The sequence below is a fragment of the Podarcis bocagei genome (genome assembly GCF_964188305.1).
Source record: "Podarcis bocagei genome assembly, chromosome: 4".
Taxonomy (NCBI): Eukaryota; Metazoa; Chordata; class Lepidosauria; order Squamata; family Lacertidae; genus Podarcis; species Podarcis bocagei.
The window spans coordinates 61,125,898-61,153,039 of NC_138128.1; the positions used below are offsets into that span (position 1 = coordinate 61,125,898).

At 40.8% G+C, this 27,142-nt stretch overlaps 1 long non-coding RNA gene across 2 annotated transcripts in view; it reads right to left on the reverse strand.

Moving 5' to 3' along the window:
* Positions 1 to 27,142, reverse strand: part of LOC308586463 — a 96,480-nt gene that overhangs the window by 19,575 nt on the left and 49,763 nt on the right. The window contains exon 3 of one of the 2 annotated variants that reach the window (XR_014007893.1): positions 25,229 to 25,381. The exons of the other annotated variant lie outside the window; for it this stretch is intronic. This is a non-coding gene — a long non-coding RNA (uncharacterized lncRNA). Of the gene's footprint in view, positions 1 to 25,228; positions 25,382 to 27,142 lie in introns of those variants that run through there. 2 annotated transcript variants of the gene reach the window in all.

A 27,142-nucleotide genomic window follows, 5' to 3' on the forward strand; every position in this document is an offset into this window, starting at 1 on the left:
CCAGAAGAAAAATAATAATACCATCTTTAAAAGAGAGAGAGAGAGATCTATGAAACAACAATTTCTAAACTGTGTGATAGCAGCCATTAGGCCTGCATAATTGACTTTGGTACACAAATGATAAAGGGCATGAAAAAGGCATAAAAATACCGCTATATTACTAGTTAGCAAGCAGGGTTGGAAACCGTAAGGTAATTTGTCCTTTCATGTACCTTCCAGAATTTTACGGATGAAAATAGGTGCATTTGATTTATATTGAACAGGCAAGTGGCTCCTACTGTGATAGTGTGCAAGCAAACATAAATGAGCTATTGAGAGCCCGTCATGCGCTGAATGCAGTGCTGGAGACTGAACTTCCAGTTGCTCCTCAGGGTCGCCTTGAACATTACAATCAAGTGGCAATGGCAGATACTCGAGTAACTTGCACATCTGCTTTTATTATATAGGAAGTGGGTATTTTCCCCTGTGAAAGGAGACATGTGGACCTTAGATGCACAGGGAATTCAAACATCATTATGCAGGAGAAGTGTGCACTGTCCCTCTTAGAAAGTTCAACTGGGAGCACAAAAACTGAACTCATACACCTGCTGCTTCTGATTTGACAATAATGCCCAAATCCACACTCAGCTATAAAACTTCCTTGCTGGGTGGCCCTGGGGTAAGTCCCAATCTCAAAATAACCCTATTTATAGGGTTATGTTCAGAACAGAAGGAGGGTGGGCATGGAATACCCAATAAGGTTATGAAAAATATCATGGCAAGCCCACTTGCATCTTCATCTCAAATAGGGGCTTCCAATGAATGGGACCAGCATCCTGAGCCAGAAATTTCTGCAAATTTCTGTCAAAATTTGGCTCTTAGCTCAATTTCAGGAGGAAAGATGCTGTGTGAGTCTTTCTGTTGTGTGAAGATGATTCAAGATGCTTGAAGAGCTCAAAGAAGACATTGGAATGGTAGCACCAATTTTCCTGCAGAAATTTTACAGTTGTTCAATTCTTGAGCCAAGCCCTGACAATTTGGTACATGAAATGGTAAGGTTTATCTTCATATTTCAGAGTTCAAAGTCTATTCCTAATGGGGAAAATGGCATTCTGATTTTCCCAAGTTGTTCTGGGATATATGCGCCGAGTGAAATACCCTAATTTACCTCATTTTGCAAATTATGAATTACATACCTCTTTATCAGGTGTGTAGGAAAATGTTCTGAAATGTAAATTAGTAAATTGCTTCAAATCCCTGGAGGAGAAATGCTCAAGAAACAGATATTAATGTTTAACTCCTCCCTGTAAACCTTGTGCTACTTGCAAGGCATCACTAACAGCATCAACCAGGCCCTCTTTCTATAACTGAGAATAGAAGCCAAGAAGATAGGAGGGTACTTTCTATGGCTCAGAGTGGTACTAAGTCTTTCTTTGGAACTCTGCTGTCAGCTACACAAGAGGAAAGCCGAATGCTTTATAGGAGATCGTGCAGTCCAACCTAAAAGGACTGGCACAGGAGATATTCCAAAATAGGAAAAATTGCATCCAATTCCCAATATTAAAATGAAAGTAGACCGTTGCCAATATTGTTGGATTTAAGATTTGGAATGAGGTTATTCAGACTATGCCCCTGTTCTGTCATTACATCAGAAATGAACAATTCTGTAACAAACATATTCCCAAAGGCAGATTTACAGCCATTATTATGGGTTCCCCCCCACCTCTAAATGTTTGGACCTCATTTTCTGCGCACCTGCTGTTTGAATCTGTATACGGTCACTCTGAATTCTACACTACAGCAGAAAATGTTATTTCTTTAAAAACGTATCTGCTTATCTTAAACAAAAATCAGTACAAGAGAGGAAGATTAGATACAAAATACAGCTTATTTCACACTGCTGTCTTGTAGTGCCTTGACATCATAGGCCAAATTTGAAACTTCCTGCTTACATCAGGAACAATGTATTATTGGAGTCACTGACCTGCAGGAAGATGAGCAACAGATCTTTGACTTCCCAAAGCAGAGGCATTTATAACTTCTAAAATGATTGTGTTATCTACTTTGTAACACATAATCTTTCTTTCATACTCACAATATGTTGTTTCTGGTTTTTCTCCTTAAAGAACATTGGTGTGTGATGGCTATTTGATTACAGTAGCTGGGCTATCACTAGGGGTGTATCTGATCACTGCAGAGTGAGGCATTATCATTTTATTATTGACAAGGTTATGTTAATATTGCTTGATAGTCTAGGATGGTCAAGGGATGTCTCTTTATAGGAACTAACTTTTAGAAGATGGTTTGTTGATTCAGCGATCTCCCAAGAATGTTTTGAATAGGAAATCCACCAGGTGGCAAATCTCCCAACCTCATAGCTGGGGGTGGGGGGAAGTATGGATGAAAGCCTATGGGGCAGTGGATCTGTTGCATGCTATGGGTGTTCACGCAGCTTGTGGCCACCTATGCTCTACATACACTTTTAAATACAGTGGTACCTTGGTTTACGAACATAATCCGTTCCGGAAGTCTGTTCTTAAACCAAAACCATTCTTAAACCAAGGTGCACTTTCCCTAATGAGGCCTCCCGCCACTGGTGCCCTTCCACCATTTGATTTCCATTCTTAGACTGAGGTAAAATTCTCAAACCAAGACACTATTTCCAGTGTTGCGGAGTTTGTAAACCAAATCGTTCTTAAACTGGACTGTTCTTAAACTGAGGGTATATATCAAATATTACAAAACACTAGCTTCCATTCACATGCATGGAAGGCAGTCCCATGTTTAATCTGAAACAGGGCCATACTTTTAATGCTGCACCTGAAGTCACATCTCTTTCCTCCAAGAATGGCAAATTCAATGCATTTGGTCTAGCATTCACTACAACATCTCTCATTGGCTGGGATTACGTCAGGAAATAAGGACCAAAGGGTAAAAAACTATGGTGCTGAAGTAACCCATGGAAACAATGGCTGTGAACAACTTCAAACAGTGTACTTCCCTGCAAGTAAAAAGCAAATATTTTTTTCTGGAGCGTTTTCATGCCTCTTAAAAGCAGAATGTTCGTCCCCAAAACATTTGCAGGCAAATATTTGACACAGCTCTCATTCTGGAAAAAATGAAGTTATTTTTTCACACCCTGGTTAGCATTTGCCTGTGGAGCTTTTATGCCTATTATCAGAAGTTCACAGAAGCAGCAGAGATTGCCATCTGGGCTCTTCCACTGGCATCCTTCATAACTACCCAAGACTAATAACGCAACATTATAAGCAGGATGGAAAATCTACACGTTTAGAAGTTTGTATACGCCACTCATTTAAAGCACAAACCCCAAAAGACTCATGGGAACCATAGTTTACCCACCACAAGCTACAATTCCCAGCACCGTTAATAAAATACAATGCCCAGGACACTTTGAGGGGGTAATGGGTTTTAAATGCATTGTGTGCACACATCCTAACTGGGGAAAAAACCCAAGAAGAAAATTGTAGGAACAAATGAACAGTTCTCACAACGGAGGGAGGAAGGTAGTGCCCACTTCAAGGACTGCTGGTTTTCAATCTATTCCTAAATAATCTGGAGTTAGAAGTAAGCGGTGAGGTGGTCAAATTAGTTTATTTTCTTAAATTACTGTTCTGCTGTTATCTTTGGAGTGAGCATTTATTTGCTACTGTTGCAAGGGCTGTTATAGGAACTGGAAAAAACTTACTTCCAATGAGGAAATGATCTAGTGGGTCTATTTCCAAACCAGGCTCACCTCACCAGTCCTGTGGCAAAGACTGCCATACCATACCAGTTGATATGGGGCTACATTTGCAATATATTATGAAATAATTTTAATACCTTTTTCCACAGTCATGACATCCCATAAAGAATCCAGGGGAACTGCAGTTAAAGGTATTGAGATTCAATATTATTGGTATGAATGGGGGGGGGGGCAGGAAGTAGGCAGTATTCACACCCTTCTAACCTGCTAGGCTAGCTTCCTTTGTTGAGGTGACAGCCTGGCTGAAAGGCTATTAAGGGAAACAAAGGAAAGGGACTCTGTGTGAGATGACCAGCTTGTAGCCTGTTGGAAGACAATGCTAGAGATTGGAGTAGAGTTTTGATGCTCGGAACCCCAACCATCATAGGCTCAGTTTGTACATGTGTACATAAACCATATATCATAAAGACACCACAGTCTCAATTGTGCCTCATTTCCAAAAGGAAACATTCCGGTAAGTACCCGGAATCTCGCACTGCTCAGAGATTGAAGTGGCAATAGTAGTGATGATGATGATGATGATAACATAACCCCATCTTTCCTTTCCCAGGAGCCAGGACAGCAAACATACAAGTGAAAAAACAATTAAAATATCTACAATTCCAAGAGTGGTTTAATGATAAATCCCTCTTCCCAAGGGAGTGTGGGAATTTTAGCGCTGTGTGGGGAACAGGGATCTTCGAACAACTCTCAGCATCCTTAACAAACTGCAAGCAAACTCCCATAATTATTTCGGGGAAGTCATGTATAATAGTGCTTCAAATGTATGGTTCAAATGTGCTTGAAAAGAGACCTAACATACATGGGACAGAATAGGGTACAGTGAGAGCTCTGTCTTAAGAAACTTGGAAGTGACATCCAGGAAGATGTCTATGTTTGGGCAATAAAACATAAAATAACAAATAGCATTTCTAAGGTTTTACTGTTTGTTGAGATGATGAAATCATAATAATTTTCATTACATGCCCTAGATATGGTTGCTAAAATAAGGAAATTCTGAGATGAAAGAGGCATAGAGAGCATCAAAGAAACTGTTTAATATGTTCAGGAAAACCATGAATATTCATGCCAATGAAATCACGTTACAACCTAATGGAACAGCAGTTGACCACCATGCTGCTGAAATGTAATTCAGGCATAAATATTCGGATACCTTTCTACAGTGACAAACCTCTGGAATTGCAGTGGAAATAAAAGTATATAGCATAACTCATAACCAATGTATTATTCTTGGATGAAACACACATACTAATAGGAAGAAGGGGAAAAGAGTCTTGTCTCTTGCATTGCGAGGTTGAAATTTTCACTGTTGTACAAGAACTTTAAATGATGCAACATGTGAGGTTGAAAGGCATTCCCCAACTTAGTGAAATATGATCATTAGCAGGCCCACTAGTGCAAGCTTTTAAAGCAGAGTCATCTGTTAAATTCAATTTTATTTCACTGACTGGTGATTCAGATGAGTCTTTTCCTTCCTGGAATGGTCATCTATGTGCATGATCTTCAAAAGCAGCATTTAGTTGCCAACTTCATTCCCAGTTCTACTCTTACTCACACAGCACACTTGGATCATAATGCCTGGCCACACATAACCCCACAATAAAACAGAATGAAACGTTTATTGCCTACAAATGACATTGTCTCACTGCTGCTGAGACAGCCCAAAGGTTCAGGTCATTCAATTGCTTTGTAGTGTTAAGCAAATGAAAAGAACTGAATTGACCATTCTAATACAAGGGGCCTATTGTGTTCATTCTTGACCCATGCAAGATCACATTGTTATTCAAATATTTTCATAATTGCCCCAATCCAGCGCTCCATGTGTGCTTGAATGCTAGCATAGAGCTCTTATGCACCCCCTTCCCTTTCAATGGATGGAGCAACAGTTCCGCATATGCTAAAATGTGTGCACACAAATATGCACCCTCCCTTTGCATGCCAGGATGCTCTTGTCTATGTGACTGATTGCTGGTTCAAGGCCAATGCCGTGTAAATTTGGGGAGGTGTATAACTGCTATGTTTCCTGGCTGTATCATAGGAAAACACCGTAAATGTTCTATCAGAGGCAATAGATGAATTGCTACTGTGCCCAGCAACTTATGTTTAGTATCACAATTTTTGTTATAATTAGATAATTCTGTTACTGCATTTTTAAGTCTTTCACTTCCACTTCACTTCATGAATATGTAAAAAATATATATAGATAATTTAACCATTGAGTTACTTCACTACCCAGTTCATTTAGCTCTGCAGTGTTGCACAGACTTAATGATGGTTCTACAAATGACTTGCTTGTTAAAGCTCCAAATTTAATAAGAAATTTATTTTTGCTGACAGCTCCACTGTACTTAGCATTCAAAATATCAAAGGACAATTGCCAAATGTTCATAATGCAAGTTGTCAGGAGTGCAATCTGGAATAATGGAATATACATCTTGCAAACTTGCACTTTGATATGGCAAATCACTTGGTCAGCAAGCAAATTGATTCATTTATGATTTCCTATTATTGCAAGTAGTGGGTATGTTTTTACAAGAAGTTCCACTCTCTGAAGACTTACAAATGCCATCATGTAAAATCACCTACAGAACAATATCAGTTATGAATATCAGTCACACTGAGTATACTGATACCGAGTACATGGATAGAAAATTTGCACTTGCCATAAAATTATTTTCTCACAATTCAAAATGTCACAAAGGATTTAAAAATGATGATGAGATGATGATGATTTGGCTTTCAATTTTGGCTTATTTTCTGCTTAACATTAATCCAAAACACAGGGTCAAATTGCACATTATGTTAACCAGGGGAGCATCCGCTTTTTTTAGGGAGAGCACCCAGGAAGTAAGAGGGGGTGGGAACACAAAGTGCCCATTGACGTCAAGTGTTATTGGGTTAAGTAGAATAACCATGGGGATAATGTGGAGACTAAAGCCATACTGCACGCAGCATTCATATAGGTGCTCTACTTCAACATAAACACTTCTGTGCTTGAATCCTGACTGTACGAGACACTAGGCCAGTTCACATGTACCAATCCTGGATTAGCGCCAAGTTATACATTATGTTAGTCATGCTTTAAAGTAAATGTCTTTAAACAGGCCACTTATTTTGAAGAAAAAAGGCAGCAGTTTAGGAGGTGTGATATTGTCCTTCGCCTCAGGCACATAAATGTCTGGGGCTGGGCCTGCTTACAGTCTTCGCATCTGTTCCGACTGCTGCAGTACCATTTCTCTATATGATTTATTATTATATTCCGCTGAATATTAGAGTTCATTTCTTAACCCAGCTGTGCTATACACACCCCACAGTCAGCTGGATCCTTCCATTTGCTTGGGGAAGGAATGCATCAGTGATACCAAAGCTCTGACTCTGTTTTATTTCAGCCTTGATGGGACATCAGGAAAATAATAAAAGAGGATCAAACTGGGACATTAACCGGTAACAACGGACTGAACCTGGTGCTTTTCATTCAGCAAACCCTTTTTGTCCATTTGCAAGTGCCCTTAATTTAGAAAGCAGATTTTTTACTACTATTCTTTGGGCACTGACTCAGGACCAGCTATTGGCAGTCCTCTGCTGTCGGCTGGCCCTTGGCAAAACATTTGGTCTGATCTATTCTCAGAAACTCACTTGCCAGCTGTCTAAAATCTATTCAGAGCTCATCTGTGCTTTGGAATTGCTTCTGACCTGAGGGTTATTGTGATTGATAATGTAAGCAGATCTTCAAGAAGATGAAGAAGAACCAGCTGACTATATGATCAACAGGCAAATCCTTGTCAAATGTGTTTAACTGTAGTAGAACCATCCCGATGCCACTTGTTTGGCTACTTATTACAGCACCAAGGCCCCCCAAACCCCTTTCTGCCCATAGCCAGGGAGGGTAAAACATTATGGTTCATCCTGTGGAGGCCGTGAGTATTATTTGCGTATTATGGGTGACCCCAGTATTTGAACGCTGCTCACCGTGTGGGTGACTATGAAAACAGAAAGTCTCCGACCAGCTCCTGGAGCACAGTCGACATGAGCAGACATGCCACTAGGGAGGACAACTGTTCACATCCATATCTTCATCTGAGATTAATAGGAAGCTGAGATGAATGGGAAGCTGTGGGGGACATCAATCTGCAAATCACACCTCTTCTATTATTCAGATGATATTGCTGGATTAGGGCAATGATCTATCTCCAGGTTGTTATCTCTCTTGTTATTATCTCTCTCAATGGCCATCGTTCTTATTCTAAGTACCACAGGGTTGGTCAGGAATTAGAAGTGTTATGTCTCCCAAGTTATGCATCCTCTGTAAAAGAACCCCCACTCCTAAACCCAGTATGTGATGTAGAACATGTTCAAAAATGATTGGGAAGATGCAAAGCTATCTTATAGTGAGTCAGACAACCAAATTGTCTAGCTCAGTATTGTTGACATTTTCCAGGATTTTAGGCAGGGGCTCTCCTAGCCCAATCTGAAGTTGTTGGGGGTTCAACCTGGGACCTTTAGTTTGCAAAACATGTGCTCTGCCACTGACCCATGGCTGACCATTAATTCTTCTTAGGTTTTCTAATGCGTTTCATGCTTTGAATTTAAAAGGGCACACACAAGCGAATGAGTATTTCCATGGCATTCTTAAACCAAGGAATTCCAGTACTGGTTGTGATCAGAAGAGTAGACTAAAGTGTTGTTGATTTAAATATAAAAATATAAAATATTTCAAAGGAGCATAGTAAACAAATAAGGTGTCTTGCAAAGTCAGCACTGTGGAGTCTGAAGGACAGCTGAACAACCCGAAAACCAGGCACATGTTAATGTAATACTTTAGCCTGCAGTTTTGAGAATACATGCCATGACCCTTCCTCAGTTTTTCTTCAACTCTTAATAGCACATAACTCAGACGTAGTTTCTACCTGAGTGGAACATCTGACTTTGTTTTACAAGTAATTCATTAATGAGTCACCTACATGCCTTAGGTGGTTTATATCCATTATCCCCACTTAAGAGTTTGGCCTCAGGATGCCTTTCAATATAAATAATCTTCGAAGATGCTTGTATAGCAGAAATGTGTTTCTTTTTATAGCAAATCTGAAATTAGCTAATTTTATTTGACTTTCTTTCTCGAGATGAGCATGAATTATGAAATACCATACAGCTGGCACGAAATTTACTAATATGGCAGGGCTCCGACAAACTCTGCACAAATACACAGAACACATGTTCCAGTCATTTTTCTCTACATGACTTTTAACTGGTCAGGTGGAGTTTTAAAGTAGACCTTGACGGATGAAAAGTCATTTTAAATTGCATCTCACATTTCAGAAATAATTCTTTAAAGCTCTCGGTACTTCCTCCATGATTTATATTCTTTTTCGTGTAAGTCCTCTGAGAGGGTCAGGAGATCCCAGTTCAAGGAGTAGCTTTGGTATTATCCCACTCCCCCAAATCATCTCCTGCCTGTAGTTTTCTATTAAGGTAAACTGGGAAAAATAAAACATTAACTCTGCTAAAAAGGAATCTTACTTTTAGATATATTGAACCAAATGTATAACATATTGCTTTCCAAGAAAAATGATAACTACTCTAGTGACTACATAAATTGTTTCAATGTTCAAAGTGGAACAAAATTACTAGGCTTCCATGGAGCCAACCAATGGAGTGCAAATGATTCATGCTGTCTACCAAGTATGTGTTGCATTTGTGTTTCCCTCCCTCTTTCCATTTAGGAGCTCAGCTGAGTATCCTGTAAGGTAGGGTAGGCTCAAGGCTTCATGAGCTTTGCCACAGAACAGATATTTGGACCTGGGCTTTCTGAAACAGCAATCGTTGTTGAAAGGTGGAAAGCCTTTACAGGTGGAGAAAGTTATTTGGAACAGACACACAAACCACTCTTCGTTTCTCTTTGTTTTTCATTTTTTTCAGTTCAGCTGCCTGTACTTCCAGATCAGTTTGCATTTAAAATAAGTTCACATGAAAATCTGTGAAAATTTTTGCACGCTCTTCACCGAATATACACATTTTTGCATGCAGTTATGTCCCAATATAGGGGACGCGGGTGGCATTGTGGGTTAAACCACAGAGCCTAGGACTTGCTGATCAGAAGGTCAGAGGTTCAAATGCCTGCAATGGGGTGAGCTCCCGTTCCTCGGTCCCTGCTCCTGCCAACCTAGCAGTTCAAAAGTACGTCAAAGTGCAAATAGATAAATAGGTACCACTCCGGTGGGAAGGTAAACGGTGTTTCTGTGCGCTTCTCTTGTTCACCAGAAGAGGCTTAGTCATGCTGGCCACATGACCCAGAAGCTGTACACCAGCTCCCTCGGCCAATAAAGCGACATGAGCGCCGCAACCCTTTACCTATGTCCCAATATAAGCATTTTTTGCAAACAATTTTCCCTAATTTTTTTTTTTTACTAATATAAGTGTTTATAATCATTTCTAATACTCCCCCCCAAAAAATAACGTAAAAATATAAATACAGCAAATGAATGCACACTTTTCTCTAATATGCACTTTTCTCCACATTGTGGAACCACACCTGTGAGCAGTCCCGAATTGACCGGGACATCCCAGAATTAAAGAAGCCACCCTAGCTTCTGATTGGATGTCCCATTTTCAGTGCTGAGTTTTTCCACGAGTCAGCTGACTCCTGTGAGAGCTCAGCACGCAAAGATGCACATCTTACATGCGAAAACAGGCACCCAAGACGGAGCCCATTGAGGTGGAGCAGAGGGAGTTTCTGCTGGTGCAGGCAAGGCTGCCACCATTGGCCCCAGAGGCCATGTCTCCTCTGCCTGATATCACCCCCACCAGAGGAAGAAAAGAAGACAACAAAGACAAGGATGGCAATGGGGAAGAGGAGGAGGAGAAGGAGGTGGAGGTACTGGTCTGGCACTCACTGAAGGAGCTGCCTCCGGTAACAGAGACAGGGGGCTGGGGCTGGCAGCAAAAGATACATGTCCCGAATTAATCAGCAGAATGTGGGTAGGTAGGCAGAACTACACTGCAAAACTGGGAAAAGTATGGAGGCCAGCTGTGTTGTGGTTCAATGAGCAAGCCTCACATGCTGCAGCTATCGCTGGGCCACACCATTCCAACTGCAAGTGGGGGGTGGGGTGCGAAGTCTTTCAACAATCCTTCATAAACGCACCCAAACACTGCACATAATGAAGCTAGCATGTCACTCAAGCATTCCAGTTTTATACATGCAGGTGGTTGTACTAGGGAGGCATTCAAACATACCATTCCCCATCCTAAGTGGTACTGCCCAGCAAGATATGCATTGTACCAGGTTGCTGATAATGTAGTAAAGGTAAAGGTACCCCTGCCCGTACGGGCCAGTCGTGTCCGACTCTAGGGTTGTGCGCCCATCTCACTTAAGAGGCCGGGGGCCAGCGTTGTCCGGAGACACTTCCGGGTCACGTGGCCAGCGTGACGAAGCTGCTCTGGTGAGCCAGCACCAGCGCAGCACACGGAAACGCCATTTACCTTCCCGCTATAAAGCGGTACCTATTTATCTACTTGCACTTAGGGGTGCTTTCGAACTGCTAGGTGGGCAGAAGCTGGGACCGAACGACGGGAGCTCACCCCGCCGCGGGGATTCAAACCGCCGACCATATGATCGGCAAGTCCTAGGCACTGAGGTTTTACCCACAGCGCCACCCGCGTCCCATGCTGATAATGTAGTTTGCCTTTAAAAATAATCTTTGCGAGACAATCACTCTCACCCCAAACAAACCCATCACTAACACCTCTATTGAATCCCTCACTTCCTGCTCTTGCCTAGGACACAGCAAACCCTCCTGAGGTCGATGAGGGTGTTTAGACATCATCTGCAGTGCACCTGGGGAACGGAGTGTAACTGTAGGAATGGAAGCCTGACTGAAATCAGTATCAATTTAAAGACTGCCTACAAAATCAGTACATATTAAGGGCAGCTGCATAAATCAGCTTAGCTTTACAGAAGGCTTCATAACTGTATTATTTAATGTAATAATAACCTTGTCCTTCCTCTGTGGGAATGAAGTAAGTGAACATACATTTTCGCTATATATCCCACTATATTTTGATGCTGAAAACAATAGAACTTTTTTATTTTACAGGCTACACCTTAAGAACAATCTTGTACAACAAACTAAATTTATATTTTCATATAAATTGTAACTCATTTTCAACACCATTTCCTATTATAATATTTATATTTTAATGCTCTCTCATAAATGGTTTTAATTTTGGTCTAGTTATAGTAGTCCATTTCCTTCATGAAGCTAATCCATGGTGTTTTAGCAAATGATAGGTTTTGCCTGTAAATAAATCATGATTCAATTCCCTCAATGCAATTAATTCCACATTCTTATTCCAATATTATAGCTTCTAGTGATCGTCCAGCAAATACTATTGCATACGCTCATTAGCTTTCTTTTCATTTTACAGTATACGATCATTATCTCCTAGGAGGCAAACTAACCACTGTTTGTCCCTAATCACCATTGAATCTAACTATTCTATTTTCTGTGTTGTAATTCTTACCACTGGAAAGCACCTGTGCCTCCAAGACGTCATCTGACAAACTGGGAAACTTTATTCAGGTTTCTTCATTTACCCACAAGAAGGATGAAATTGCCATTTGAATCAGAGCTCTTATTCTAATCCTAACATCCCATCTTCCTCTGTTATATGATCTAAGAGCATCTTGTAAATCATCTACACTGCTCATCTGCTCATTTTCTAATGGCAGATTTTAGTCTCGATTATGTCAAGGTAACAAATTTAAAATGCATGTGCAGGAACTAGGCTTACTTGAGGAATCCAGTACTTGAGATTTTAGAGGGTGAAGTGTTAGTGACACAAGAAGACCCGTTTTATATAGCTGCCATGTTACATACTCCTGTTGTGTCACGCCAGGCAAGATTGGCCTTACCACTAGGCAGAGTGAGAAGGGGCAGGTGCTGAAGGGCAACAGACCCCCCCCCCCGCGACCATCCTGAAGAGTCCCCACATCTCTAGCCATTGGAGAACAAAGCTATATGTGCCACAGGCCTGTCATACTCACACATCCTTTAAAACTAATCTGCTACCCTCAGGTGCATTAAAATGGCAGCCCCAAGCCACAACATTTGTAGGTTAGAATGGTTTTTGTTGCTGCTGGAGCAACCTGGGTCAGTGTAAGGAGATGGGAGGGAAGATGGGGTGAGGCCTTCTGAAGGAATTGGGCTATTGTCAACTGTTGCCAACCCCTGGCACTGTAACCATGATTAATTCACCATACTGGCAGCTGGCAGAAATTTAAAGTATGCCCAACGAGGCTAAAGATTACCCCTAGGTCTCTTCTGCTTGTTTCACAAAGGAAAATCACTTTATATAATGTAACCTCCTCGTACCTCAAACCTCTCACAGCACCAATCTTTTGCCCACAGTATATCGCATTGACACTTAATATTCAGCTCTAAAAACCTTACCGATATTTTAGAGAAATGAAAAATCCACATTTTAAAACCTACAGCTGCTGTTCATGGCTGAAAAATGATATTCCAGGGACTTAATACAATAAAAAAAAATATTATTAAAGTAAATCTACTGTATTGTGAGATCTTGTATTACATGCAGCACAGCCATAATACATCATATAATTTCATTAATTAAAAAGAAAATCAATTACTAACGCTTACATTATTCTGAAGCCTTGCTGTGTAACCACCACAAATATTCATTTAAGTAACAAGTACCAAATGAAAGAATGCCGTTTATGCTACATTTAGTCCATATGTGTCAAAGACAAATATGAATCATTCTTTCATTTGTTGCTCCAAAAGAATCTTAAGCAAGAACAAATGAAGTAGTATGAAATCAAGAAGACTTTGAAATGCTAACAAAATTGAGTGCTTCCTAGTGTGCTGCTTGGTGGAATTGTAAACAGACCAGTGGGAGAAAACAAAGGTCAAATAAACATGGCTAATATAAAAATGTTCACTCAATAATGTGCTAGACGGGCAACTTGATGCATGCAGCTCTAAAGGTGTGAGCAGCAATACTGACTTGGGTGACATCACAAATCATGTCAATCAATTAATTGTCTGTCATCATGCACTCCATGCTGCCTGGAATCCTATGGCATTCCCCAATGTAAGTCAGAGCTGGAAAGGGAGAAGAGCAGCTAGTAACAATAGACGGATAGACTCAGTGGAAGGGTCCAAAGTGGGGGAATGTAGCATCAAATTCACTTTGTCTAAGCCCCCTTCATGCATTACCTGAGAGAGAGGGGTCTATACAATGAGCTGGGAGTCGCTCTGCATCGCTGGCCCTGCCTCTGGCATTGTGCAATGAGGATGCACATCTGAAAAGAAGCCCTTGCTTTTCAGCTGCTCATGCATACAGGTTCCATACTACTAGAATGACCACACAAACGTTGGTGCCAGGCCAGCCCATCTGCACAATGCTGTGGGTGAAGCCAGTAGTGAAAGAGAGAGAGGCCCAGTGGGAAGCTTTCAAAGTCAGGTTGGTTTAGAAATTAAGTTGAGCTATGGCCAATGGGTGTTATTTTCAAAGCTTATCTTGGAAGGCAATCTTATGTGAGTTGAGATGAAGTCACCCATCCCGAATAGAGTCCTTCCCCCCCCCATCGCTTTTGATAGGGCATTAGATCACTTTAACAAATTAGTAAATTGTTTGGTATGTTCATCCCAATTACAGTTTGGAAAGCACATAGCATATGGGGGGAGCCAGGTAATGGCAAGTGTCTAGATATTCCAATGATGAGTCATTCCATCAAAGAGTGAAGTCCTGCAGTAATTTCACTATCCTGGCCAACATGTCAAACTGGGTACCTGAATCTACACTGAGTGTCAAAAGACAGATTTTTCATGAGACTTGATTTTAGCTTTGCAGTGTCATCACAATACCAATCAGTATTTTTTTGTAAGCAGGATTCCCTCCTTTGAAAGTAATCAACTTAGTCAGGTGTCAGAGGAAAATGCTACTTCCTCAGTCAAGGAATTTTGGAATGGGACTGCCCCTCAGCTGAAATAGGATTTTTTCCCCCAGTTGTGGACTCAGAAACAGTAGCAAGATGATTTACAGGTAAGCACTTAGTTCTCCCATCTGACTATTCACAGCTCCAATAAGTGACTTGAATTGTGTATGTGTAATGAAATGTCAGCCCATCTCTTTCCCAAGTTACTCTCCTACCCCAATCTCATTACGTTCCTCTTCGTCATATTGAACTGTACTCATCACTAATCTACTTACCTGTATGCCAAACCAAGTAATTTTAAAATGTATTATTCTTTGCTTTTTGTATTGACTCCATCTCCACCTCCTCCCCTTCCCCATTTAGTATCATTGGTACGGGACTCATAGTATCCATCCATTCATTTTCCTTCTTTCAAGCCATTGATATTTAAAGTGAATAATGTTGTTCTAACATTGATCTTGTTGCGCTTCACTAACTGCCAGGAATAAACAATATAAGTTTATGGCATTGATTTCATGGATTTCAATTTCCCCCCCAATCATGTTCTTGTTAAGCACCTTGTAAAATGCTTCATGTCACATACTCATCTCCTTTGCTTCATGATCTAAGTGTACCCAATAGGCTTCGCCTTGGGATTCCTCCCCCCCTCCCGCCTTCCCTTGTGGCTGGCACACTGCTGGTCAATGGAAACAGATCTAACAAAAACATCAACCATAATAGCACATGTAAAGTTGTTCTGCTACATGTGTGCTGCTGTGCTCAACCTGCTGCTATCCAAGCTGTTCCCAATCTTGCAACTTTCCATTGTATATTCAGCATCTTTCAGAGTTCTGAAAAAGTCAAATGCAAAAACAGACTACTTTCTTTAGCAATGTAAGACTAGCTTCTGAAAAGACTACATTTCAACATCAGCTCAGCCACAGACACTGGTAGAAGTCATGGCTGCATATCCTAATTCAGAATCTTCACTTAAGCATGCCTATTTCTAAGACAATTAGTCTGTGGGTAACATTTTTCTGGGGTCAACGGCCCTATCCTAGAAGAATGCAATTATGGCATGTTCCTTCCAGAGGAAATCATAGGGTAAAGAAAGCAAGTCTTTATGGTAATAGTTTCCTGTAAAGATACTTGTGCATTCCTTTCAACGACGGTGTCTGCATCTTGAGCATTTTTGTCTCCAATATCCTATCATGACATGTGTGTGTGTGTGTGTGTGTGTGTGTGTGTGTGTGCAACGAATACCAACAAAATGGACTATCCTGAGCAATAAAAGTTGAAAATTCAAAGCAGCTGAAAGGAACTAAAAAAGAAGGTGCCTTCTGAATTTTGGCATATCATCCCAATTTGTGCTTCTGTGTGCCTATGTGATTTGAAAGAGAATGAGTTGTGTTTTCTTTTTCCTGCTTAGCTGTTTTCACAGGCCTACCTGGAGTAGAGAATATTTCTGTGAACTGTGTATGCATAACCAAGACTCTTTGAACAAATCTGAATGGGCTTCCTGATGACACTGCATTCAGAGGACAACACAGAAAATGTGTACACAGAAAATGTAAACCCTAGTAATCTCCTTGCAGCTGAGACTGCTGTGCTTTAAATCCCCCATTCATAAATTATGTTGCATTATGAAACCATATTCCAGTACCATGTCTTTACAAAACCACCACCACCGCAATAACTTCCATTTCATGTAAATGAAAATGAACATTAGATGCAATGGGTGAAAAAAACCCTAAAGACTATCATGCTATTATGTTCATAGATGGCTGTGGATGAGAAGATGAAAATGTATTTTCCGTTACATACAGTATATGAGTGAGTCATCTATGAAAGGTTGTAACTCAGTAGTACAGCATTTGCTTTGCATGCAGGAAGTCCCAGGTTCCACTCCTGGCATCTCCAAGAAGGGCTGGGAGAGACCCCTGACTGAAAAGCTGGAGACCCTCTGCCAGTCAATGTAACCATTACTGAACTAGATGAAGCAATGGTATGACTCAGTATATGGTACCTTCCTATGTTCCTATAACTCAGCCCCTCCCAAACATCATTATAAGCATGATAATAATCATATGTTTGGAAACACCCTACCAAAACCCTGCATGCATAAATGAGACTGTTGTCCCATGTATTGTTATTACTGTGAAATAAATGCAAGCTCTCAGTTCCATTCACGCAGGTGACTGAATATTTCAGTGATGCCACATCTTCTGCTATTAAGGAAGTTCCTTGTTTTGATCCAGTTAAACAACTGAGTGATGTGCAGCAGGTACTTTACTGAAAAGCATCACAGTGCAACAAATATCTTAGTTCTTCAAAAGGCAATTATGAAACCTTTGTACGGTTATCTATTTTCCTCGATAAATAACACTTTTCGGGATAAGTTTGATCAGGGACCAAGGGAAGCCACATTTTTTCAGAATGAGGAGACATTAATCTGTTTTCCCTCCAGCTGAGATATTCTCCCCTACTGCAGTTGTTGGCCGGTGGGCCAAAAAATTTAAGCTGACAAAAGAGAAATACAAGTTTGTATGAGCATTGTGGCTCATCAATCTGCAGGATGCATAACCTCACAGCTGTTTAAAAACAGGAGAGGAGAGAATGAAAGTCAACTGAGGAATCAGCAAAACTACTTTTATTGAACGTATGTATGAGTCAACCCCAGCCATTGTGATTAATGTGCATGATACCAGTTTGTATTTCAAAGATTGTGGCTTCTGTTGTAATCTGAGCATTTGAGCATTGACCACATGCATAAGAAATTAAAGATATTGTGAAAAGAGAAACTATTGAAAGATTTGACTATACTGATGCTTTGATTATCACACTCATAGGTGGGGCACATTTTTTCTCAGCACAGATTAGAACAATATGTTCTACTTGTAGGATTGTATGTACGGGTTCACAGAAACACTTTATCCAAAATTAGTGGTAGTTTTCCTGCAGTCATCTCGTGTCTGACATACATTGCACTGAATTTAAAAGTTCCCTTGCTCCAGTGAAGAATGGGAATTAACCCATGTAGTCCTCAGTTATGTGACAGATCCAAGATGCTTTAGGATGAGGTCAACATGCATGATTATCCTGAGGCTGGGTTAACTTAAAGGGACATGAAATCCTTGTACGTGTTGGATCCTTGGCACAATTCATTTCCATGTGGATTCACTGTGAGACCAAGTAAAATAAGCAGACCATGTGGTAACAGAACACTGATTGTGTAAATAACCTCCTTGAGCCAAGGCCAGATATAGTTCCAAATATGCAAATAATACTTTTTATATGCTATAATTGCAACAATTTATTGAGCAAATGCATATTGAGTCCCAGTGTAAAATTCAATATAACATAATGGTTAATGTTGCTTGTTTCTCTTTAATTCAATCAATTCCCCTGTCTTTTTTCACAACATTTTCAATGAATATGATGATAACCAGGCAACAGCCACAAAAGGCAGCCCAGAAAATATCACTCTACAACCCTATTAATACACTTCTTCTCTGAACCTCTAGTTGGTAGGCCAATGCTTTTCAAACAAAGGTTGGAAGTAAACAAAAAGTACTCAATTCAATCTGGCCGCAATATTTCATGAAGTGGGGATCTTTTATAAATCTTGGCCTAGGCTAAGTTGCAGCCTATCAATAGGCAAAGCAAAACTTGTCTGGCATCAACAACATATGCTAAAGAGCTGTCTGCACAGCACTGAGGCCAAACTGTCTGCAACACATTTGTTACAGCTCTCCCATCCCAGGGCAGGCTAAAACAAATTTATTAGGCTCAGAACTGTATAAAGCCTTTGCCTGATGTTCTAGTGATGTTGGGCATATATAACTTGAATTAATTTAGGGAGAGTCTTATGTGAGGAGAAAGGGCAAGACATTGTGTTTGTTGAATGCAGTTCAGAAAGCAGATGAGAGCTCTCATATACACACACCTTAATGTACAACACACATACACACACATTACCGCATACTCTGCGGGGGTATAGCACTAGGACTCCTAGATGGCCAGTCTATAAGTTCAGAGTGACAAGGAGATAGAAGGAGGAATGAGTGATTCTGTGGTATCAGATGAATGATACTGCTCTTCAGAATTTCATGCCTCCCTTCTTGCTTCAAACGATGTATTTTGTCAACGCTCTCCTACACATGGTCAGGGCGTAACACCTGCAAATGGATATGTGCTGATCTTGGGGTATTCTTCCAGACAGAGGTCACATTCACAGGGGCCTGGTTGAGCACTGCTTCCTTTAGTTGAGAAAAGATTGTCAGGCTTTATCATTCTCCAATGATTAATGAAAAAGGAAACTGCATCCAAAAATTATGAAAGGAAAAAGGAAATGTTCGTGGAATTCTCATGGGTGGTGTGCAGTGTTCCTGTTGCCTTTTGAGATGGTGGAGTGTCCTTCTGTTTATACTGCAAATCTGTACATTGCAGCCTCCTCAGGTGCCCAGGGAAAGATGTCAAGAAGTAAAACCTCCCATGGGACTTTTTCATATCAGGAAGTGCAGGCAGCCAGGGTGGCTGCAGAGTGCTAGAGAAATAAAAGCTTAGCTGACTTACAATTATATAGTAAACTCAAAATCCTGCACCCACCAAAGTTGTAAAGAAATTCTCAAGTGCAAAAAGAATAAGGCAGGAAAAAATGGAAGCTTCTTTTGCAGCAGAAGGAAACTTTTGAGAAATAGTTTGGCACAGAACTAGTCTCAGACAGAGAACAAATCCAGAAGGGTTATTGACCATGCATTAGAACTAGCCCACACTCAACTCAGAACCATCCTAGCATCTCAAAGGAGAAAGATCCCACCATTTGCCATGGAAAAGGACCATGGGGAGGCAATAACCCCTGAAGCCACTAGCCCCAAGTGATCCACCTACCCCAGGAAGCCACAGAATCAAGGGACTCTATGATCCCTGACACCTACAGCTTGTTCCTCTGCCCACCGTTACCCTGAACACCTAAGGAACAGAGATGGTGACTCGGCTGAGCTGAGGCTCAAAACAGAAGACCCAATTAAAACCTGCCATTTCTGAGTCCTACTCATGAGGATGGGGCAATGACTGAAGCATGCCCAGGGCTCCAGGAAGGAGTGGAGCAGGAGGAAAAGCTTTAAAAGCAGTAAACTGCTGCTTCTGCAGCAACAGCTTCTTCTGATTAGTTCCCTGTGCCTGAACTCTTGGCTCTCTTGCTAACTAAGAATACTTTGCCTCAGGCCAGCTCCTATTGCTCTTGCTTTGCCAGACATGCCTTGCTGGTATAACAAAGAATCTAACCAAACCAGTCTCAGGGGCATCTACCCCAACCACTTTCAAATTATGAGCTTTCGTGTGCATGCACACGAAAGCTCATACCAAGAACTAACTTAGTTGGTCTTTAAGGTGCTACTGGAAGGAATTTTTTTATTTTGACTATGGCAGACCAACACGGCTACCTATCTGTAACTGGAACACTTTCAAATTGATTGCTGGACTTTGTTTGACGTAGTAGGCTACAGGCTGAGCAGATCTGACCCAATCAGCATTGTGGAAAGCATATTCTACTACTCAGCTATGATTCTTTTAGGCTCTATTTTTTTTGCTCCTGATCATTATTTACATCAGGCTACCTCAGACAATACTGCCTGAGGTGCTTCAGAACCTCAGGCCAATATGCCCAAGCTACTTCAGAGCAGCAATACAAAAAGTATGGAGCATTGAAAAAAAGTATTCTTATTGTATGTTTTGGTGCGAGAAAAATGGGCTGTTACATTTGCATTTGAAGCGGTTGAATTTCTTGGCATTAAACCTGCAGTGTTAGTTCCTGGTGAATGGCTTAAGACAAAAGGCATTTGCTGTATAAAACAGTATCAAGCTTTTTAAATACAAGAAAATGATTTTGTTTTAATTTGATCTCATTTCTTTCTTCTCTGAAACCTTTTTTTTCTTTCAGATAAAAAAACCCCAAAACAAACAAAACACCAAATCCCTAATCAAAACATTTTTATTTATTTTTTTGCCCAGTGGAACCTTGCTAATAAAAAGTGGGATAATTGATAGCAGTTTGCAAAAAAATTCCCCTTTAGCATTTGTAGTTGAACTTGTCTATTTTGGCCTGAGGGACCAGGGAAAAGGGAGTGGGTGTTCTTACTGCATTATTCATCTTGCAAAGGAAATGAAATGTACAATACTCTGATGAAGATACTTCTGTCTTTGTGCAGCAACTGAGTTTATTCTGAGCAGTCTTTATAGATTACCAAATATTTAGCAGAACAAATCAGAGCCTGCAAGAATATATTTATATTGCAACTGACAGATAAATCCTGTAGGGGGAGTTTGCTTATTACTCTTCTAGTGGAATTGAATATAGAAAATAACTGTAGCGATGTTTTCATACATACAGTTTCACAGTTTAAACACATTGCAGCATCATGCAAGTCAAAGTTGCAGACATGCAACACACACATATTTTTATAGTTGCAAAATTGATTTCCAATGGGAGAAGAGAGAACTGGAATCTCTCGCTCAGATTCCTAAATTTGACACTACTGTTTAAGCTTAAGGAAGTTGTGCACCTGTGTCATAGAACTCTTAGCAGCATGCAATGCAACACGACCTGGTTTTCCTCCTCATTCTTTAGCCTTTAAGGTCATAATGAGCCTAGGAAGCTGCCTTATACCAGGTCAGACTATTTGTCCATCTAGCCCAGCATTGCCTACATGTTGACTCCCAAGGTTTACTCTTGGCTGCAGCTCATGGTTAAGAGGAGAGACTGCAGCACCGAGTGCAAAACGTCTGAGACTGCATTACTGCCAGTGGGGGACTTGCACCAGCTTCCTGATATTGAACCAGAAATTGGAAACCACTCTGTCTGGTATTGGTGGGCAAGGGTCTGCAGAACCGAAACCTGTAGAATCAGACTGCACAGAACCGGAGCTGGGATTGATACTTAGAAAAATGCAATTGTCCTCTTTGTTTTTTGCAGAAAAGTGTGCCTTGTCCTGTTTGGACTTCAAACGGGATGTCTTTTTCATGTATTCAAGCTCTTCCTCCTCCTTCTCCTCCTCCAAACTGTGAGGGCAGAGGGTCCGATGGGAGGAGGAGAGCAGAAGTTTGGGTGAGACAGGGTGAAACAATGAGGAGGACAGCCAAGAGTGAGGGTGAGAGTTATTGTGGGATGTGGGCAAGATGTGGGGTGGGGATGGGAGGAGTTTGAGAGAGAGAATGTTTTTGTGCAGGGAGGATGGGTTGCAGAGAGAGAGAGGATGAGGTTTGCAGGGAACAGGCCTGCTCTGGTGCTGGCAGAGAGAGGTTTCTTTTTGCCCTTGCAAAGGGGGCAGGTGAGTCGGACTTGGAAAGCGAGTGGGGGCGGGGTTTACAAATGGGCCTGCTCTGGTGGAGAGTGGAAGAGTTTGCAGGGCATGGGCAGTGAGGAAGGACAGGTGACCACAGAGCAAGATCAGAAGGGGGGAAAATATTCAAGGAGCATATTCAGTGCAACGTCCAGAGCAGAGCAGAGCAGAGCAGCTAAAATGTGAAGGCACTGTAAACCCAATTGCAGTGGTTTGCTTTGAAGTCATTGCTGCACCAGGTAAAGTAATTTTAGCCCCCCAGTCCTCCCCAAACTGTCCCATACTTTGCTCGACCTGTTCTTTATTTTGACCGACCAAAGGTGGCAACCCTGATTCTTTGTAAAGCAAAATATAAATACAGTAAATAAACGTGCAGCTCCCCTTCATGTATGAGAGAAGCATCACCACCCACATTGTTGCAAGAGAAGGGAAAGGGATATCTGGCAACACACTATTCTCAGTGAGATAAGAAAGACTGCTTAGGCCCTGCAAATGTTCAAGTGAAGAATTAATATTACATTGTGGCCATTCAAGCAACCGAAGAGTAGCAGGTGCTCGAAATGGTGACTTAAATTTTCAAAGAGAACATATTTTAAGAACCCTATATTCTTTCCTTAGCTTACAGAAACTAAGCAGCTGGAGATCTGATTACGGGGCCTGGTCTTGGTGCCTATTTTATGCAAGATTTCTAATTTTAGTAATATGGGTTTTGTCTAATATAGAGATTTTTCAAGAAATTTTCCTCAATATTATGCATTTTTTTATTACCCACATTCCCACTAGTATATGCATTTTTACTCACTCTCTCCCTATTAAACACTTTTGGGTACTTACTTTTTTTTGTTTGGGAACTATACCACATTTGGAGAAACATAGCAGTATTTGGGTATTGCATTCTTTTGGTGCAAGTAAAGTAGGCTCACCTAAAAATGGAAACTGAACTGCATTTCCCACCCATCCCTATGAACAATATGTGTCCATGCAGCAAGACTCGCTCTGTCTTTTGAAAGAGATGCACTTAATTTGAAGCTTTGTTCTTATTCCAGAGCTCGACAGCCCTACAGAATGAAATATATTTCAGAACAGTGAAGCTCCACAGGATCCCTGATCTTCAATATTATTGTCGGGGATATCTAATGTGGAAACTAGAAATAGTGATGTTAGTAACTGAACTGAAGAGCCTCTCCAGGGGATTTGCAATTTACTTTTCTTTCAACAATGAAAAACAGCTTAGTTAAACTCTCCATGCTTCATGTAACAAGAAACCAAACACTGAAAGTGGAAAGCCAAACAATTGAGAACTTTCCAAACTATACTTACCACATGGAGAAATGTGGTTACTTAACCCTTGACATTCTACAGATATCCAGGCACTGAGCACTTTCCTAAATGCAAATTTAAAATCAGGGGCATGCTCAGCTCTAAAAAGAAAGAAAGGAAAAGGAATAGAAGCCAAGAGTTGCTCAAAAGTTATTTCTTAAATTATAGTGTTGTACAATTCACCATTTAAAATGTAAACATGCTTCACCCTAGCATTTTTTCTTCCTTTGAACATATTCCTCCTTTCTGTCTTTCTACCAAAGTGTTTACATCTACAGAACCACATACCGCAAAAGGACAAACAGAAATAAGGGGAGTACATATCTTAAATGGTTTTTGACATGACCTTGGCCTACCATGAGAACGGAAGTGAAGGTGAAGGAATCTCGATGACCACAGACTAGCTGTCTGTTGGAATATGGGCCAGAAAACTATTTCACTTCCCACATCTATGTAAATGCGGTTGGGCACAGTTCCTACCCAATTACCTCTCCAAAGTCCTCGGACAGAATGTCATTGATGGAACACTGTCATGGTTTGGAACATTCTGCAGTCATCTTTCTATATCATGGTGGGTAACAAATGTTTCCGTTCTTCCTTTCTTCTAGTCACATCAGGCAAGAATAGACATACTAGATATTCTTATAGGATTAACTATGTCATCCCATTGCTTGTCAAAAATCGCACCTCCACAAGTGCAGCAGCACACAGATTGTAGACTGTCAAGAATTATGTATGCTACACCATAATTTTGCTTGCGACTTTATTGATAAAAGGTTTCCTCTAAATTGCAGTGTGAGAATGTGGTTGCTTTGAGAAGCATCAAGGAATTTAGCAACCTAGCCAGAAGCCACAAAGGAGTCTAAAGAACTTACTGTACAGCAATCCCTTCTGGAGTGCTCCCAATACCATCACTTAACGATCTGAACGGAGCATCTTAACCTAATTATTTGCTATCTGATAACATTTTGCCACAAAAATGTTTGCTTGAATGTATCTTATCAAAGGAATGTTTGTGCCTCGGATTAGTCACTGCTTGGTTAAAGATTTGTGTAATCAGCTTAATTCGTTTTAAAAAATACAAATACCTATTACCACTTAATTTGTATAATAGATATTGACTGTGCAATTAAAAATTAGCAGGGCCTATTAAAATCATAAGGTCAAGCAAACGTTCAACAATGCATAGGTTACTTCGCTTATCTTTTGTTTTGAGTTCCTATTATGCAGCACAGACCTTTTGGGTTTGCAGAACAGAAAAAGGTCACAAGTGAAACGAGATGAATATTCTCAACTCATCCCTGGGCAGACATGTACACAGCAATACACTGCCTCTACTAATTCATCACTCTCAGGTTTGAGAGGTGGCAGAGGGTTCATAGAAAGAGAGTGGATTGATGGAGCCCAAGAGGTGGGTAGTCCCTTGGGTGGGAATCAAAAGCCACTAAAAGAGCAGTAGGATAAAACCTGTTTCTCCTATCCTTTCATTACTCCTCACCAGTGAGCAATGCTGCTGTTTAAGATGTTCAAGGCTGCAAATCATATGAAAACTATTTATATATATCTATATCCTGATACCTTAATGAAGGCTTTTTTCCCTACCCTCCTTAGATTTACAGTGAGAACTTATTGCATGTGCTTATGATTCAATTGTGTTGAACCACTGACCTGTTGAGAGCAGATCTTACCACTATTTATACTGCAAAAGTTCACTGGCCTTAAAAAAAATTATCTATGTGAGTAACAAAAACAGATATTTGGGGACTGGGTTTTAGAATTTCATCAGGCTGATTTAGTCTGCCTAGATTACATTCAATATTATTTAAACAGACTACGAAAACTTGAAGAAGTAAACTAACACAACAACTACATACCTTCTGGAATATAATGAGACTGATACCAAATAATGAGGGGATTGTCTTTCAGCTAGCCATTCCCAGTCTCGTCCACTCCAGTTGTTGTTGGGACTATGTGACCCAGCATTCCTCACCACTGGCCATCCTGACTGGGGCTGATGGGAACTGTAGTCCAAAACACCTGGAGGGCACCAAATTGGGGAGGCTTATTGAAGTTAATAGGAATACAGGAAAATGTCTGTGTTCAGTGTGCTTGGAAGGAAAAGTGAGTGGCACACTGAGGTGTCAAGAGAAGCAGCAGAATGTTCATGTTTATGAACATTTCCCATGGTATTTGTAACTCTAAGGTTTTATTGTACCTGCATAGCAATGGTGAGCTAACTATATAGTGGTATTTGACCATCCAAGATCCCAAAATCAATAAGCAATTAAGCCCAGAGGAAAATCACTCTAATAAATTATTGTCTATGGGTTTTATGCAATCCATTTTGGAAAGGCAGACCATGTTTATATGAGCAGAATTCCTTTCTCAATGTTAGAACCTGTGAGTGGGCATACAAGGAGATGATTTGGTTTAATAAGAAAGTGAGCAGGTCTTTCTAAAAGTTTTGTTAAGTTCATTTTGTAGAAATGGTTTAATGTAAGGCTAATGGATGCTCAATTAAATTAAAAGGCAGAAAATAGTGAATTAATAGATGGCAAATAGTGTATTAAAAATGAAATTACTTTTCACATAACCAATAGACCCTAGAATTCATTTGCAGAGGGCACTTCTAAAATCAAATATCTAATGAACTTAAAAATGTGCCAGACTATACTATATGCTACATAAAATATATATACATGTACAAAGTTCTTTGCCATATTTGGCAGATATTTTATATTCATAACCTTATGAGGTAAATCAATATAATTTCAATTTTAGAGATGATGGATAGAAGCTGATAATGTTGCTGAATCTTGTCTTAATGAGTTAATGGTTGCCTTATAGTGTGTTACTACTGTACCCCACAACCTAAGAGTTAAACCAGATGGGAGGGGTATAAATAACAAAATAACTACTACTACTACTACTACAATCACCACCAATCTGCAATTATTATTAGCAAGGATGCACACTTTTTGGGGGCCTCTCTCGATTTTCAGTTTCCAAGTCACCTGGTCTTGTTTCTGAACTGGCACCTGCAAGTTAGTAATGTGCCATACTTCTGTTTTTGATGTATGGACATGGCTGAGACTGCTGCACACCTATAGTTGGCTGTACTTTTCAGTCTGAAGGGTATTTTTCAGTACTGTTGCATTCTGCATATGTACACTGATTGAATCGCAGAGCAAAAAAAAGGGAATCCTAATGCTAGCATTAGCCATGGGCAATGAGGTGACTGGCAGCTACTGCATGGCAACAGAAGGTAAGGCTTACCGGGCATGGGCCAGATCACTCCCACAGAGATCCTCCATGGGCTAGACCAGTGCAGTGCAATGTCGGAAATTGCGTCTGCACATGTCCGCGGTACCGGAAATTACTTCTGTGCATGCCCAGACGCTGGAAATCGCGCCTGCATATAAACGATTTTCAGTGTCTGGGCATGCGCAGAAGCAATTTCTGGAGCCACGGAAGAGAGTCCCCGCACCGCGCTGCTTTAGCGCAGCGCATGAGGACTCGCAGAGCGGGCGGCTTGGTTCAGGGGCAGCTCGTGGGCCTGTTAAACAGCCTCCATGGGTCGCTTCTGGCCCATGGGCCTTAGGTTGCCTACCCCTGGTGTAGAGGAATTCCCATCCTTACTGTTAGGTGCTGACTGATGGGGTGGCAAGTGCCACAGCTAGCTCCATTTACTTGCTTAACTCCTGAGTGGACAGCTGCCCTTGCTGACGTCAGCAGCCTGTATCCTTGCTGTGCTTGCCATGCTCCAATGCACACTCACGACAGTGTCTAGGGACACCA